At 48.8% G+C, this 17,760-nt stretch overlaps 1 long non-coding RNA gene across 1 annotated transcript; it reads left to right on the top strand.

Annotated features, from left to right (window-relative positions):
• The first annotated feature begins 616 nt into the window (after positions 1 to 616).
• LOC142830775 (uncharacterized) lies at positions 617 to 9,934 on the top strand. Its single transcript, XR_012906245.1, has 3 exons — positions 617 to 1,323; positions 3,160 to 3,255; positions 9,738 to 9,934. It is a non-coding gene; the product is annotated as an uncharacterized LOC142830775 (long non-coding RNA).
• Positions 9,935 to 17,760: the final 7,826 nt, after the last annotated feature.

A 17,760-nucleotide genomic window follows, 5' to 3' on the forward strand; every position in this document is an offset into this window, starting at 1 on the left:
CTGGAGCGAAAATGTCCCTGATGAAAGGGCTGGTTCATGTTGCAGAAAAAGGCAGAACAAGGCTGGTGACTGGAAGCGGCAAGCAGACAAGCCCATGGGAGAAATGAGGCACAAATCTTTCCCGGGGAGGCTGATGCACCATTGGCACAAACAGCCAAATGCAGTGAGGGATTCCCCCCGTTTGGTGTCTCCAGTGAAGACGAGCTGCCTTTCTGGTGTGTGCGGGGTCAGAACATAGCAACTGTGAGGAGATACAGGGGGCTGGGATGTGCAGGGAGCAGATCTGATGCTCTAATGGGCCCCTCGGGCCTTACACTCTGCTAATGACTGAGAAGCTGGGTGGGACTGAGGGGAGCAGCCCCTGGGGCATCACTGCCCAGCCCGCTGGGCCCCAGACCCAACTGCCATTCAGTGGGGCTCCAGGGGAACTCCTCAAACACCCAGAGGGGTCTGCCAGGGCCAGGACCCCAGCCTACCAGAGGATGCGCGAGGGGGGTGGCAGTGACATCACAAAGGGCCCATTGCACAACCACAGCTTATTGGGGGACAGGGATGACCTCACAAAGAGTTCCTGGCAACAGCCACTCAGGATGGAGGTGCAAAGCCAGGGCAAGCACAGAGTTTCCCCGCAGCTTGGCAGCAGCCCGGCCCCTTCCCGGGCTCTCTACGGAGGCCAGATGGAGAATTGGGACCAAGGGACGGGGGCAGGAGGAGCCTTGTTGGCCTTTTCTCCTTCCCTGCGGCTGGTCGTGTCGGGCCTGGTGAGACAGTCGGAGCCTTGGAAAGATTCGGAGCCTGCTCATTCTGTTTCCCCTTTGCCCCCTGCCTCCCCTCTCTCTCGCCTTCTCCTGCGTCTTTCCCCCTTTTCCTGCCCTCCGCCCCACCAAGGAGGCGTTGGGAGGTTGGGGCGGTGGGAGGCCTCACACAGAACTCGGGCTGGCAGAGCACTGGGAGCTGGAGGTGACCTGGCCCTCCGTTTGGATGTGTGCTGAGACCCACCTCCCGAGCTCCTAGAGTCTCGCTGCCGAATGGCTGAGCGGGTGGTTACTGACAGGGGAGACTGGCGGCCTTTTGTTCTCTTTCAAACCATTTTGTGGAGTCATTATGAATGGTTCCCAGCCATGTGGGAAGGGCCTAACACCTGGGGCTCTGCAGGGATCTGTTTTGGGACTCTTTCCTATCTTCATCAGCCATTTAGCTATTGGCATACAGAGGGCGCTTATTAAGTTTGCAGGTGATCCCAAGCTGGGAGGAGTGGCAAGTGCTTTGGAGAACAGAGGCATACTTCAAACTGATCTGGACAAAGTGGAGAAATGGGCTGAGGTAAACTGGATGAAGTTGAATGAGGAGAAATGCAAAGTGTTCGCTTAGGAAGGAACAACCCATTTGGCACATGCCAAATGGGAAGCCACTGCTGGGAAGGAGTCCTGCAGGAAGGAATCTAGGGGTTCATAGTGGATCACAAGCGAAATAGGGGTCAACAGTGTGACACTGTAGCAAAAACAAGCAACCATAATTCTGGGCTGCATTAACAGGAGTGTTGTGAGCAAGACGCGAGAAGTGCTTTTTCCTTTCTACTCTGCACTGATTAGTCTTCAGTTGGAGTCTCGTTGCTGATTAGGCCTCTGTTGGATTATTGTCTCAAGTTCTGGGCACCACATTTCAGGAGAGTGTGTTCTATTTCCTGAAATAGTGAACCGCAATTGTAGTCCTTGTTTGTTTGGTTTTTTGTTTTTTTTTGAAGAGGCACTTCTGGAATCAAATGTCAGTAAAAACCCTCTTTCAGAAGCTCCCTTCTTCCTGATGGGAGGAGGAAGACTGGGCTTCCAAAAGAACGGGTTTGCATTTCCACAAAAAAATCAGAAGAGCAAACGCATTCCCTGGATGCAGCGGGGCGGGGACTGCGGGGGGGGAGGGTTCTGGGATACCACTGTATAGACAAGGCCTGAGACAGGACATGAGAGCAGTTTTCAAGTACCTAAAATTGGGTTCCAGGGAGAAGGAGGCAAATTGTTCTCCTTGGCCTCCGAGGACAGGACAAGAAGCAATGGGCTTAAACTGCAGCAAGGGAGATTTAGGCTTGATATTAGGAAAATCTTCCTGTGAGGGGGGTTAAACACGGGAGATATTTCAGAGCAGACACCTGTCAGGGATGGTCTAAATCAGTGGTCCCCAACGCGGTGCCCACGGGCGCCATGGCGCCCACCGAGCTATTTCTGTGCGCCCACCGAGTGATCTGGGCCGGCCCCGCCCCTGGGCACATGGCGCATTGGCGGTGCCGGCCCCTGGGCACGCAGTGTATGAGCGGCCCCGCCCACGGGTGCATGGTGCAAGGACTGTGCCAGCCCTGGGCGTGCGGCGTATGGGCAGTGCCGGCCCCTGGACACATGGCACAAGGGTGGTACCGGCCCTGGGCATGCAGCACAGGGGCAGTGCCGGCCCCGGGCGCATGGCACAGGGGCAGCCCCGCTCCTGGGCGTGCAGCGCATGGGCTGTGTTGGCCTTGGGCGAGCGGCGTGTGGGCGTCCCTGCCCCTGGGCACACGACACAGGAGTGGCGCCGGTCCAGGGCATGCAGCGCATGGGCTATTCTGGCCCCGGGCGCATGGGCAGCCCCACCCCTGGGCGTGTGGCACTTGAGCAGCGCCGGCCCCGGGAGTGCGGTGCCTGGGTGGCGCTGGCACTGGGCACAGGGCATATGGGTGGCTCTGCCCCCGGGCGCATGCACAGCCCTGCCCCCGGGTGCCCAGCGCGTGAGTGGCTCCGCCCCCATGCGCCCAGCAGCCCCAAAAGGTTGGGAACCACTGGTCTAAATGGTGCTGGGTCCTGCTGGAAGGGCAGGGGCCTGGACCGAATGATCTCTGATGACTGGTGCCCATTAGTGGTGTTTGGGCTGTGGCTGGGTGGAGGGCCCTGGGCTTTGAGGGTATGTCTACACTACCACCCTAGTTCGAACTAGGCTGGTTAATGTAGTCAATAGAAGTTGCAAATGAAGCCCGGTATTGAAATATCCCAGGCTTCATTTGCATCTTGCCGGGCGCTGCCATTTTTAAATCTCCGGTAGTTCGGACTCCGTGCCCGCGGCTACACGCGGCACAAAGTAGGTAGTTCGAATTAGGCTTTCTACCATTCCACCTCGTTCCACCTCTCTCCCCCGCAGCGGGTCAGCTCCTGCATCGCCCAGAGTGTCCCAGGGGAGAGCCAAGGCCCCAGGAGCAGCAGAGCCCGGTTGTAATTCCCCCTCCCTGCGTTGGAGGTGAGTGACCTCTGAGCCAGCCCCTGACCCTGGGGTGGGCAGGTGGCTCCCACAGGCTGAAGGGCCAACAGTGGCGGGGGTGGGGGCTGGCAGCGACCCCTCGGTAGGGCAGAGTCAGAGCCGGGCCTGAGCAGGGTGGCCAGGTGTCTGGTTTGGAACTGGGCAGGCCAGGATTTGAGCTCTCTGTGTGGTAAAGAAATGGAGACAATAGAAATGAGACAATGGAAACGGCCGGGATTTCCCAAGGATGATGGAATGTCATTTGGGATAGAACGTCCAGTGTGTCCCATATTTTTGTTGAAACCATCTGGCAACCCCAGGCCTGAGCCAGATGGGGGCCCAGTTCATCTTCTCCTGGCTCAGGTGAGACCCTGGAACGTTAAGGGCCATGTTGCAGCCAGATTCCTTCCCCGCCCTGGGTCCCTCCTTGTCCCCCTGGAGCATCCGGGGGCACAAGTCTCCAAGGAGGGCCCTGCCCACCGCCCTTTCCCCCAGGAGCTGGGGGTCTCCTTAGCTCCTCTCCCCAGTGGCTCCAGCAGAGGGAGCTGGGAAGGGAGGCGCCTGGCCCAGGGTGGTTGGGAGCTGGCTGCAGGATACTGATGGGACCCAGTCTCCTCCCTTCCATCCCAGCTCAGCACAGCCCCCCATTAGGGAGCTTGGGGCCCATCTGGGACTGTCCCTCAGGGGCCCAGCTGAGGACACTGGCTGGCCAGGCAGGGCCTGACCCCTCTGGCCACTGCTGCTGCGTCAGAGCTAAGGGACCCTGCTGGGCAATGGGCCCCCAAGCACTGACACTGACAGATGTCAGATGGGTCCCCTCGGTTAGAGGCAATCAGGCCCAGAGGCCTAGTTGAGAAGTAAGTCCCCTCTCCCTCCTGGGCGAACCTGGGTGACTCCATGGCCCTGACGGGACACCATTATAAGGGGGCTACGAACGAGGTTCAGACCACCGCCGGCAGGAACAACTCGGATGCCAGGAAAGTGAGTATCAAAGGGTCCCAGGACAATAGGAGTCCGGAATTCGCCCAACCGGACGGGAGACCTGGAATTCAGAGGGTACTGAATTGTTACCAGAGACATCTCCCCGCGGGTGGATCTGAGGATTGGTGTATGAATGTTGTGTGAATCTGTGAGTTGAGTGATCGGGGGACTGTCAGACAGAAACCCAATCTGAATGTGGCACTGGTTTGAGGCCGGTCGGGACTTCCTAGTAGCGTGTTTCTTGTACCCGGCGACGGGACAAGCCGCGAACGGAGGGTGTGAATTTAGTGTCTGTCCCCCATTGTGAACCGTTGGACCCCCTACCAACGGTCTGTATACCCTACCCTACTTGTGTCTGTTGGTGTGTGTGTGTGACGTCTTGGTCGTGGAGTAATGGGGGGAGGAGGTTCCAAATCTTGTACACCTCTACAATGCATGATTAAGAATTTTAAAACCGGCTTTTCCCGAAACTATGGAGACCCCAGACCAAAACCCGAAGTTTTGACACGTTTGTGCACTATAGACTGGCTGTCCCAGAGCCCTACCTGGTCATCAGAGGGTTCGTTTGAGATTACAGAAATAAGGAAGGTCCACAAGACAGTCACAGACATTCACCCAGATCAGTATGTCTATGTAGACCAGTGGTTGTTGAATGTAGTAGAGGGTCCGGGGTGGATTAAGCAATGCAGGAAGTCAAAGAATGAAGCAGTCCCCGTCATGGCAGTGAGAATCAAGAAGAAAGAGGTACTAAAATCAGGAAAAAGGGATACCCCTGAGAAAGAGAGGATGGAAAAGGAAAGCTTTGACCCTCTCCCCCAACCTGAAGAGGAAAATGACCTGCCCCCTCCCTACAATCCTGGCTAGCCTAGAACGTCTCGGCGTCCGTCATCCGGCACCAGCCGCTCTAGTCCATCTGATTCTGCGTCTCCTAGAGATGAGACGCATAAGGTTGGAGGGGCAACGGTCAAAGACAAAATAGAAGAAATGAATCAGACATTATTAAACCTGACCGAGCTACTTTCCCCCAAACCAAATTTCCTCGGAGAAAAAAGATATGATCTAAGGCACCGAGAGACAATGGCCATCCCGGAGTTTCCCCTCCGTGTGACCCGTTACGAGGCAGAGGACGGAGACCAAAGAGTCATCCGTACGCAGATCACGCAGGTCCCTTTCTCCACCACTGACCTTATAAATTGGAAAAAGACTACGAAACCTTTATCTGAGAGTCCTGGCGAAATGGCCACCCTCATAGAGTCAATCATCACCACCCACATGCCAACGTGGCAAGACGTCCAGACTTTATTGACAACCCTCTTTACGGGAGAAGAGAGGAGTAGGGTCCACCAAGCCATGAGAGATATTGTAAATCGAGAAAACCCAACATTAAATGAGCAAAATAAACTGGCCTTACTGCCCATTATGGACCCAGACTGGGACCCCCACACGCAGCATGGCCAAGCAAGCCGAGGAGCTTATTGTAACTTGTTTGTAAAGGCGGTCCGAAAGGCAGGAAGAAAGAATACCAATTTAACAAAAATTTCAGAAGTGGTACAAGGCCCTAATGAAACTCCAGGCGCCTTTATGGAAAGACTAAAAGAGGCTTACCGAGTATGGTCAAATATAAACCCGGATGATCCCACCAATAGGCGGCAAGTCAACACCACATTTATTGCCCAGTCAGCCAAAGACATTAGAAAGAAACTTCAAAAATGAGAGGAAGCCCCTGATATGAGTTAAGAGATGTTGTTGGGCCTAGCTCGAACTGTGTTCATGAACAGGGACACTGAAGAAGAAATAACAGAAAAGACAGCCAAAATTATGGCAGCAGCCATCAGGGGGGAGGAGGCCGCTAGACGCGGCCGCAGTGGCCGAGGCAGAGGAAGGCGAGGAAGATTCCAGGGAAAAGATGAGACAAGGCTACCACTAGATCGCAATCAATGTGCGCTCTGTCGGGGGTTTGGTCATTGGAAACAGGAGTGCCCCCAGGGACAAAATCAGGCGGCGAAAGAACTTAGCGTCACTGACCAATGACGGGGACCGGGCTCAAAAACTCTCTGGATTCCCCCAGAGCCCATGGTAAAAATGAAAGTGGGGGAATCAACTATTGACTTACTGATGCTCCACTGTCAATCATTATCAGCAATCACAAAACCAATGGGACGCCCACTGACCACTACCCTCCCTGTCCAAGGGGCTACAGGGAAGGTTGAAAGACACTGTTTGTTCCAACTTGATGATTGCAAGTTTCAAGGACACACCTTTACTCATACGTTTGTGTATTTGCCAGACAGCCCAGCCCCCCTTTTAGGCAGAGACCTCCTGTGTAAGTTGCAAGCTACACTCACTTTTTCAGAAAACGGACAGTGTCAGTTGATGGTGCCAAGGTTTCACGCCCTGCAATGGCTAGAGCATTTCCAGAGGCCTGACCGGCAGCCTACAATAATCTGTACAGTTACGGTGCCAAGCGAGGAATGGAGTGACCTTCCAAGGGATTTGTGGGCAGAAAATGGAGGATACGGACTAGCAAAACGGCAGACCCCAGTACATATTTTTCTGCGTCCCGGGGCGGAGCCAATTAGCATTAAGCAATATCCAATTCCGAAAAATAAACGGGAAGGTATTAAACCCATACTGAAAGGATTCCAACAGGCTGGAATCTTAGAAGAAATCAGATCTCCCTGGAACACTCCATTGTTCCCGGTAGAAAAGAAGGAGCCAGGGAAGTACCGCCCAGTCCACGATTTACGAGCAGTAAACCAACGAGTAGCGCCTATGACCCCTTTAGTAGAAGACCCATACACCATGTTAACTCGAGTCCCAGGAACGGCTATGTGGTACAGCGTAATTGATCTAAAAGATGCATTCTTTGCCATCCCATTGGCAAAGACCTCCACCTCATTATTTGCATTTACTTGGACGGACCCCGACTCAGGAAAGACTACCCAACTCGCCTGGCAAAGGCTACCTCAGGGTTTCATCCACAGTCCCACCATATTTTCTGAGGCTCTGGCCAAGGATCTGGAAGATCTGCATGCCCCTGAGGGGGGACAGTTACTCCAGTATGTAGATGACATCCTCCTGTGCGCCAGAACACAAGCAGACTGCACGGCCTTCATGCGGACAACTCTCCAACACCTAGCTCAATGTGGGTATAAGGTATCAAGGGCAAAGGCACAACTGGTCAAGCGGGAAGTAACTTACCTAGGATTTGTCATCGCAGATGGGTGTAGAAGACTATCCGGTGATAGAGTAGTGGCCATTTGCCAGTTAGCCCCTCCAACAACAGAAAAAGGATTGAGGACCTATTTAGGCATGACAGGCTACTGCAGACTGTGGATACCAGGCTCCAGCATCGCACAACTGCTATATGAGGCAGTTAAAGATATTAAGGAAGGGCAGGTGCAGTGGACGGAAGAAAGGAAGGCTGCATTTTTTGAGCTGCAAAATATGTTAACCAAAGGACCGGCCCTACGTCTCCCAGATATGGCCAAGCCATTCCAACTCTATGTGATAGAACATGCAGGTCAAGCGAAAGGAGTTCTAACCCAGAAAGTGGGACCGTACTCACGCCCCTGCGGATATCTCTCCAAAAGACTGGATGCTGTTGCTAGAGGACTTCCAAGCTGTCTAAGATGCTTAGTGGCAGCTGCCACACTCCTGCAAGATGCAAAGAAACTCACGTATGGAGCCAGGACTACCATCTATACCACACATGGAATCAAGACCCTCCTGAGAGATACCAGCCTTAAATGGATGACCAGTGCAAGACTCACAAAATACCAGCTTCTGCTGTTAGAAGATCCAGATGTGGACCTGGAGGCAGTGGTCAGATTAAACCCAGCTACTCTGCTGCCGGAGCCCCACATGGACCCTCGCCCAGTATGCCATGACTGTACCACCTTGCTGCAGTATACATGGGCTGCCAGGCCCGATCTCAAAGAAGTTCCTTTGAAAAATGCAGACTATGAATGGTTTACTGACGGCAGTTCCGTTGTGGAAGAAGGGGAACGAAAAGCAGGGTATGCAATTGTCAATCAGCATGATACGGTAGAGGCCCAACCACTGCCCTGCGGAACATCAGCTCAGTTAGCTGAAATAATAGCCATTACCCGAGCATGTGAATTGGCAGAAGGAAAAAGACTGAGCCTTTGGACTGATTCTAAATATGGGTACCTCACCGTACATTCACATGCAGGGTTGTATAAAGAAAAAGGAATGATAGACTCTCGAGGAAAACCTATTAAATATCAAGGAGAAATACAGGCCTTACTGAAATCTGTCTTAAAGCCAAAGGAATTGGCGGTAATACACTGCAAAGGACACCAGAAAAGATCAGCCTTTGAAGCCGAGGGAAACCGAAAAGCAGATGTCGCCGCAAAACAAGCGGCCCGTGCCCCTATCATAAACTGCTCACTGACGGTAGACCCTACTAATATGAAAATCTCCCCACAAGCCTACAGTCTAGAAGACCGCAATATGGCTACAGCTATTGGGGCACAAGAAAATCAAGAGGGGATATGGACACTGCCTGATGGCCGAAGTGTAGTGCCAACCCATGAACTCTTACCCATGGTGCAAGCTCTACATGAAGGAACCCATATGGGAGCCGAGGCCATGTACCAGACTTTTAGGAAGGTTGTCTATGCCCCATATCTGGATAATGCAACCAGAACAGTAGCCAGGCGGTGCATCCAATGTGCGAAGGTCAATCCCAGGACAGGAAGGATCAGGGCACCAGGACAGGTTGCAGTAGGAGCGGGATCCATGGACATCCTGCAAATAGACTATACAGACATGACTAGGTGTGGACCTTATAGATATCTTTTAGTAGTGATTTGTACCCTCACAGGGTGGATTGAAGCTTTTCCTACTAAATCAGAAGGATCTAATGGGGTTGTTAAATACCTCCTTAATCATCACCTCCCCACACATGGGCTACCCATACAAATAAACTCAGACAATGGGGGGGCATTTGTTAACCAAGCAGTCCACAAGGTAGCACAAGGGCTAGGCATACAGTGGAAATTACACGCTGCATGGAGGCCACAGTCTTTGGGAAAAGTGGAGAGGGCCAACAGGACCCTCAAGGCCACTCTAATCAAAATTATGGATGAGGCACAGCTAAATTGGGTTACGGCTCTGCCATATGCATTGTACAAGATCAGGAACACCCCCAAAGGTACCACTGGTTTGACCCCATTTGAACTAATGTATGGAAGGCCCTCCCCTATAACGCGAGAACTGTTAAGAGAACCGTCAGGTCAACCCCCCAGAATAGAGGTATGGGCAAAGCTCTTGCACCGACTCAGGAGGCAGTTGCAACAGACTGTGCCCTTTGTGGTAATGGAACCAGTGCATGAGTTTGAGCCTGGAGACTGGGTATGGGTTAAACGGTGGAAACCTGACCCTCTAACAGTGAAATGGGAAGGGCCTAGACAAGTTCTTTTGGTCACACCTACCGCTTTAAAATGTCATGGTATCAAAGCTTGGGTCCACTACAGCAGGGTCAAAGCAGGGACCGCCCCTGAGACCTGGAAAGCTAGAGCAGTAGGACCTTTGAAACTCAAGATCAGCAAAAGCCCTGCCGCACCTAACCAGGACTAGGTGCCCAGCGCATGGCTCAAGATTAGTCAAAACTACCCCCTGTTGTACCCCACCGGGAGTGGGTGCTCAACGCACGGGAGAAGATTTCAAGACATCAAGCCCCTACCGAGGTCTACCTGAAATAGCCTCTCCCCGTACAGGCCACCTAACACCACATGGACCAGGAAGATTGGATAATTGACAACAATGCAGTAAATGCCTATATAAACTTTATAATTGCCCCCACTGCACAAAGGCGGTGGACTCTGGTGATTTAAGGCATCCAAAATTGTGGTCATTACTCCTGCAAAATTAAGCAGTGTATAGTAGGAGAAATTCCCCAATTCCTTTTTCTACGAAAGTTATTGCAAACTCGTAGGCGGAATAAGAAGCACAAACCGCGGTACTTAATTAGGATCGTTAATAACCAATACCAGGCTTATCATGTCTCAACAGAGGATGAAGAAATTAATTACGACCCAGATCTCTCAAAGGACACTGAGTTCTGCAGTGCCATGGCCTCGCAAAACAATTCACAACCTAACAATGTCCCCTGCGAGAGATGTTCAAACTTACACGACGGGTCCAGTGAGGAGAGTGACCTATATGTTTCCTCTGATGATGACAATGATACCCCTGATATTTCTGCCCCTTAAAGTTGTGAGCACCCAACCCATAGATTCCCCTAGCTGTACCCCTTGTATCCAAACCACCAGACACGGCACTCGAGTGCAGCAAACTTTGTTTTATACAAAACCCTATAAATGTACAAAAAAAATTACACAATGTACCTATAACTCAACCCAATATTCTATCTGTGATGGCAAAACCTGTTTTGACCCTCAGCCACCGGCCACCAGAAAAATTGTCAAACTAAAGGTCGGAGGGTCATCAGGAAATGTTTTAGCAATAACTCCAGTGCCAGCAACGGGGCCAATATCTCTCTTATTTGACGCATGTTCGGCTATGCACATATCTATAATCCCATGCAGTACCTTAAGCTGGGAACGATACTACATGCATTCCCCTAAATACATGGGATACCAAGGGTTCAATAGAGACTGTAATAGCGTAGCCGATTTCTTACTAAATTACTGGTCGTGCGTCGCCTGGGGAACCTGGCAACAGCCAGGTCAAACAGCCGATCTTCGACCCGGGGTCACACAATTAAATTGCCAAACAAAACCTGTACTCCACTCAATTTTACTATCAAAGACCCCCGCAATTGGCCATACTTTAACCGACAGTTCGGCCTTCGAATAGACAGTCCAGGAGTAGACCCCGGAACCCTGTTATGGATCGAAAAAGTAGAAGAAACAATTATAGGTACGCAGCATAAACATTTCGCTGAATTTTGGGAGGAAGTAAACAAGAGTCCATGGGATGACATCCCTAAAAGTACGAAGAATTTATTTATAGAATTAGCAGAACAGGTGGTGGTATCATTAAATATAAGCAATTGTTTTGTCTGTGGAGGCACTAACATAGGAGATCAATGGCCATGGGTTGCAGAGGAATGGGATAGCACATACAATATCAGTTATGACCAAATGCAGTATCCACCCCATACAGATGCCGTATGGTGGACATTACATACTAACCTAGTGGGAAACAATTGTATTCAAGTACCTCAGGCGCCCAACCACACCCATCATATTGGAGACGCAAACTGCTTAGCTATCCGCATTCACAATGGCAGCACAATTTCCAACTGGAGTGCAAACAATACCACTTTTCCTAACAACCCATGGGCCATGCTGCCGCCTCAAATGCAGGCATTCTGGGACAACGGTACTTATCCACCGCAAGGCCGAGCTCCCAATGGATTATACTGGATATTTGGTACCATAGCATATTCTCAACTACCACCTCATTGGTGGGGAACATGTTACCTTGGGACCATTCGTCCTGCATTCTTCCTCATGCCCCTAGAGATTGGCCAACAACTCGGCCAAAGCGTATACACTAGAGAAAAACGGAAAATAAAAATAGGAACTTGGAAAGACAATGAATGGCCCCCTGAGCGTATAATCCAATACTACGATCCAGCATCCTGGGCACAGGATGGCAGTTATGGATACCGCACCCCTATTTATATGCTTAACCAAATTATCCGCTTACAAGCAGTTGTTGAACTCATGACCAATGAAACTGCTCAAGCTTTACATTTATTGGCAAAACAACAAACTACGTTTAAAAACGCAATTTACCAGAACCGCTTAGGTCTGGACTATCTGTTAGCCAATGAAGGAGGGCTATGTAAAAAATTCAACCTATCTAATTGCTGCCTTGAAATTGGGGATACACAAAATGCAATAGCGGAAAACACACAAAAAATGCAAAACTTAGCCCACGTGCCAGTCCAAACATGGACAGGCCTTGACACCTCCTGGCTTACCTCTTGGCTACCAAGTATGGGGTGGGTCAAGGCCATACTCGGATGGCTAGTTTTTATAGGAATTTTAGTCTGCATATTGCCCTGCCTTATTCCTTTGTTCATTGCATGCGTACGGCAAATGGTGTCCCAAATTGTATCCCAACAAACAAGTCCTCACATAATGGCACTCTATACCAGACTGCCCTTAAAGGATGAAGAAGAGCCTGACAAGTAAGGCTCTTGAGGGGGGAATGTAGTGGAATTTGCCCCTCAGCCACTAATCCCTCCCCCTCAGCCATTGACCCTCCTGGCCACTAAACCCCCACATCAGCCATTAACCCCTCCAACCCCTAGCTCTCCCCATCCCCGTTAGCCAATAAATGCCCCGGACACTAACCCCACCCAACCTCAGCCATTAACCCTCCTGGCCTGTAACATCCCTCCACACACAAACCTCAGCCACTAACCACCCAGGCTGCTAACTGCCCACGTCAGCTATTAGCTCCCCCTTTGATAACCGCCCCTCAGTTATCAACCCTCCCAGCACTCAAACCCCCCACCTCAACAACTAACCTTCCTGGACTGTAACCCCCCCCCCCCACCTCAGCCAATAACCCCTGCCCCCCAGCAGCTAACACTCCTATGCTGTCACTCCCCCAACTCAGCCATTAACCCCCCTGGCCATGAATCCCACCCAGCCATGGGAGTCTGCAGAGTCTCCCTCTGCTCCTCCACCAGCCTCTGCAGAAGAAGCTCCCTCCTCAGCGTGTGCAGCTTGTTAAATCCAGCCGCAATCGTCTCCCATGAGGTAGGCAGGCTATCAGAGCCCTATCCATGCTGGCCACTCTCTTTGGGCTGCAGTTGCCTCCAGTGGGCACTCTCAGTATCATTTCCCTCTTCTCTGTGGTCCTCCCTTTCACATCCCTCCATTCTCTGCCCCTTTCCTTTCCAAGTTATCAAAAACAGTTCCATTCCTGGCACTTCCTGTTTTCCAGGAGCAACCAAACCCTGGCTTTGGTTTAAGTTAGGGTAAGAGGGAGCTGCATACCAAATTTGGTGGTCATAGCTCTTACGGTTTAGAAGGAGTTTTTGAACAAATGGACAAACAGACGCAGACAGACGGAAAATCTATCTATCTAAAATAGCTAAATAGATTAGATTAAAATGTTTTATCCCAGTATTCTTGTATGGGAATTGCTATGTTGATTTAAACTGCTGGCATAATTACAGCTTTTTGTATGTAGACAAGGTATAAGGTAAATCTGTACAGTGAGCCCCGCTCGCCAGCTGCACTGTCCAGCGATCTGCGCATGCACAGATCGCTCGAACCCGGCTCTTCTGGGTTGCCATGGGCGAGTAGATTGCATTATTTGTCGAGCCCTGAACATAGGGATGGGGGTCTCCCCATGTGGAGCTAGAGATAAGATTAGTCCCTAATGCTGTGTCTACACAGTACCCTAAACTCAAAATAAGATACAATTATTTCAAAATTGTGTGCTAATTCGTGACATCCCTTAAGGGTTACTGGGATGCCAAAAAGGCGCGCTCATTATTTCAAAAAATATTTCAAAATAACGGGCAGCTCGTGTAGACGCAGGTATCCCAAAATAGCTGTACAATGTAGACGTACCCTAAGTGAGAGCACAGTAAATTCCTAGTTGTGTACATGATGATAACCATTTTTTGTCAGATTCTCCTAGGGTGTATAGGTATGTATTCTCATGAACACCAATATCAAAACTAGCTTATAGATCAAGTAGCCTCAGCATCATTATTTCTTATCTGTCTGCTGTCATAAGATCATCCATCAATGCAGATGACATTTTTTAGAGCCATGGGTTGGCCTGGAGCAAGATGGAGAGGTTAACAGCAGAGGCCAGGTTTTGCAAGGGTTGATTTACTACCACATTCATGTTAATCTTCCCAGCAGTAGTGGGAGTCTTGAGAATCCAGATGGTGTTTAATGAGGTTGTGGTGATACAATCAGTCAAGGTATCTCCCCTGATCTTAACCAGCAAGAAACAGCTTGTGTCTTACTCACAAGCCATGGTACTTCAACTCATGGTTAAAAGAGCATGATCCAGTTGTCAAAGCCCATGACTAGGAATCAAGAGACTATTAGATTCTATTGTGACTGCCAACTGATTCACTGTGTTACTTTGGGCAAGTCACTTAATCTCTCTATGCTTCCATTTCTGCAGAAAATGGAAGCTTCATAGGCCTGGTCTACACTGAGTTTTAGGGATGTTAGAGGCTAGTTGGCTAACCGTTTAACTGATAAGCGATTGCTTATTGGTTAATGGTCCTAGTTAACTGCAACACCCACCCACCCCAACCTCACATTCTCTGTATTTTAAACTTGGACCGGCAGGCAGGCTCAGCCCAGCCCACCAGTCTGAGTTTTAAATGAGGAGCACACAGAGAGCTGCCTGCCTCTCCGCACTGCCACCTCTGATACATGTAATGAAAGAACTCTTCAGGTTATAAATTCTTATGTCATTTTACTACTTAAAAATGAAACAAATTTCAGAGTTGAAATAGTCCCATCCCTTAAGTGTGCTTCTTGGTTGCCTGATAAAAGGTATTATTTAAGTAATGTTTCAATGGTTTTCACTAACCTATCAAATGATCATCTCCAACAACTGCCACATTTGGCACAATTATTTCATAAACTTCCATTGCCCAGGTGTTTTTACTGTAGGGCTACGTGTAGACTGGCCACAAATTCCGGAAAAGGGATGCAAATCAGGTAAGTCAGCATAGGGAAATCCGCGGGGGATTTAAATATCCCCCGCGGATTTAAATAAACATGTCCGCCGCTTTTTTTCCGGCTTGGGGAAAAGCCGGAAAAAAAGCGTCTAGACTGGCGCGATCCTCCGGAATAAAGCCCTTTCAAGTAGGAATAAGAGATCCTCCGGAAAAGGGCTTTATTCCGGAGGATCGCGCCAGTCTAGACGCTTTTTTTCCGGCTTTTCCCCAAGCCTGAAAAAAAGGGGCGGACATGTTTATTTAAATCCGCGGGGGATATTTAAATCCCCCGCGGATTTCCCTATGCTGACTTACCTGATTTGCATCCCTTTTTCGGAATTTGTGGCCAGTCTAGACGTAGCCTAGAGGTTTTACTGATCTCACAGCCTTTCCAGTATTTTAAAAGCCAGTTCAGTTGAGTAGATGCTTCCTTTTGTGCAGATTAGTGGCTCGTTTTGTCCTACGGTCTAAAAGCCTTGATTCTGCAAAGGCTGTGTGCGCCCTGAATTGCCACTGCCTTCACTCAGAGTTAAAGATGCACAACATCTTGAAGGATCAAGCCCTAAGTATTTTACAAGCTTGTACCAATAAAGATGGGGTGCAGATATTGTGAGACTCTGCCAGATGATATCTAATAACAACGTTCTCTCAATGAAATTATGTAGCAGCAAGTTCAGACAGCAAACAGAACATGCTCACGTGGGAACTTGCCATCTTGTGCTGTGCTTACAACACTGGCTTTATTGTCAGTGGGTGATCATAAAAGCAGGGGAAAGACCTTGGTTGTTAGACCATCCATTTGCTTGGTTTTAAAGCTTAGATTGTGTGCTGGCTGCTGTGTGATCATTGTTAAGCCCAAAGATACAAAGTGTGGCTTGTTTTCAATAGTCACTGTCTGTAGAGTAATGCCTTACTATCCATTCTGAAGTCTCCTTAACTGTTTCCTTGATTTGGTTCATGGGCATTATGGAGGGAACACTTTAAGGCAAGGCAGTGAACAATCAGTCATTCAGCAAATCCTTCTTGATCTATCAGAAGAGAACAATGGGATTTATGTAAATACCCTTGAAAGAACAAAAAATTAAATTCATCCCTGGTATAACTCCATTGGCTCAGTGTAAAGGAATGTTGCTGAATAAGCACCTCACTCTTACAGACCATTACATTGCATATATATATGCTACTTTTAATACCAAAGTGCTGTACATGTAACCCAACAATAAATAATACTAATAACATTATTAATTGGTAGCACTTTATGGAAATGCCCCATTGAGGGGGCCAGGGGTATGAGAGACTTATGAGGAGATTTATAATGAAAAATAACCTGCTGGGCCAGAAGCTCCAGCCAAGGTACAGAGTTAGGGTAACAGTCTCCTAGCAGAGCAACACAGAGGCTGGACTGGCTCAGCTCTAGGAGTATTCCACTACAAGGCCTTTGACAGCACCCAGAAACACAACCCCCCAAAGAGGACCAACCCCCCAAAAATCCATATTACTTTCTATAAAATTTTACACAGAGAAAGCTCATAAAGATGTTTGCTCCCTTTTTCAATGAAAGAGAGATGTGCACAGTGGTTGCTTCCACACCCCCCCCTCGCCCCGTAACAATTATTTACAATAGGCTTGATAAGAACCAAACATGTTTTTATTAAGTATAAAAAGTAGGATTTAAGTGCTTGCAAATGAAAACAAACAGACGAAAGTAAGTAACTAAGCCAAAATAAACAAAACATGCCAGCTAGTTCTAATACATTAAGAAATGTGTTACATGCAAATTATATTCCTCACTCCTTGTCCTGGTTCAGGGAAAATGCTTCAAGGAAAAATGGATTTTTTTTTCTCTGACCTGGGTCTACAACTCTCTTTGTCTTTAGAATTCTTTCTTTTCATGTTTCTTCATGTGCATCCTCCTAAAGTGTGGAAGCAATTTCAAAATCCAGCTGAAGATCAAAGCCTAATTGCTTTCCATTCCTTAAACAGATTTTCCACAGGGAAGGAACCCCTCTGCTAGTCTCCCTATCCCCTGAAAAAATACCAGATTCAAGATGGATTCCAGTATCAGGCGGCATGGTCACATGTCTTGTTAGGACTAACCACAGCATGGGTTTACAGGAAAAACAAAATCATTCACAGATTGTTGACTTAATCACCCAGCCATGAAGTTCCAAAAGTATTACTAATGGGTTATACTAAAATAGCTGGACTAATAAAACAGGTTCTCACTTAATAGTTCCAACTTCTCATGCAAGTAAGATACATGCACAGAAATAGGATATACAGATTCAGTAGATTACAACTTTTAAAATTACATGTCACATGATATACTTTACATAAAGCATCTTTGAGTTATTTATATTCATAAAGTCAATTTTCATAAAACATGGGAGACATGACATATACCATTGTTCTTGGAAAAAAATTCTGAGTCCATCAGTGAATAGCAGTGCTCAAGAGGATCTTCTATGCCACAGGCAAAAGACGAGAACATATACTGAAGTGACTCCTTCCTTACACAGTGTGACTCAGAAAAGCATAACCTACTGACCCATAAATACCACTTGGTGCCGCACCTGAATTTTGCTTGGAGGTATCTCCTTAACTTATGAGCTACAAGATCATAGTCCAAGATAATGTGGCTGCAGGCCTTCATTCATCACTGCCGCTTGATAAAAAGGGTCCAATTAGGAGAAACTTGTTACTGTCATACATGAGTTACAGGAATAAAATAAATAGTTCAGGAACTGCAGATAGGGAATTCTCTGAATCATGTTTTGGTATACCTAAATGTTACAGATCTGCATCTGCCGGTATGC

This window comes from Pelodiscus sinensis, chromosome 10 (assembly GCF_049634645.1).
Source record: "Pelodiscus sinensis isolate JC-2024 chromosome 10, ASM4963464v1, whole genome shotgun sequence".
Lineage (NCBI taxonomy): Eukaryota > Metazoa > Chordata > Testudines > Trionychidae > Pelodiscus > Pelodiscus sinensis.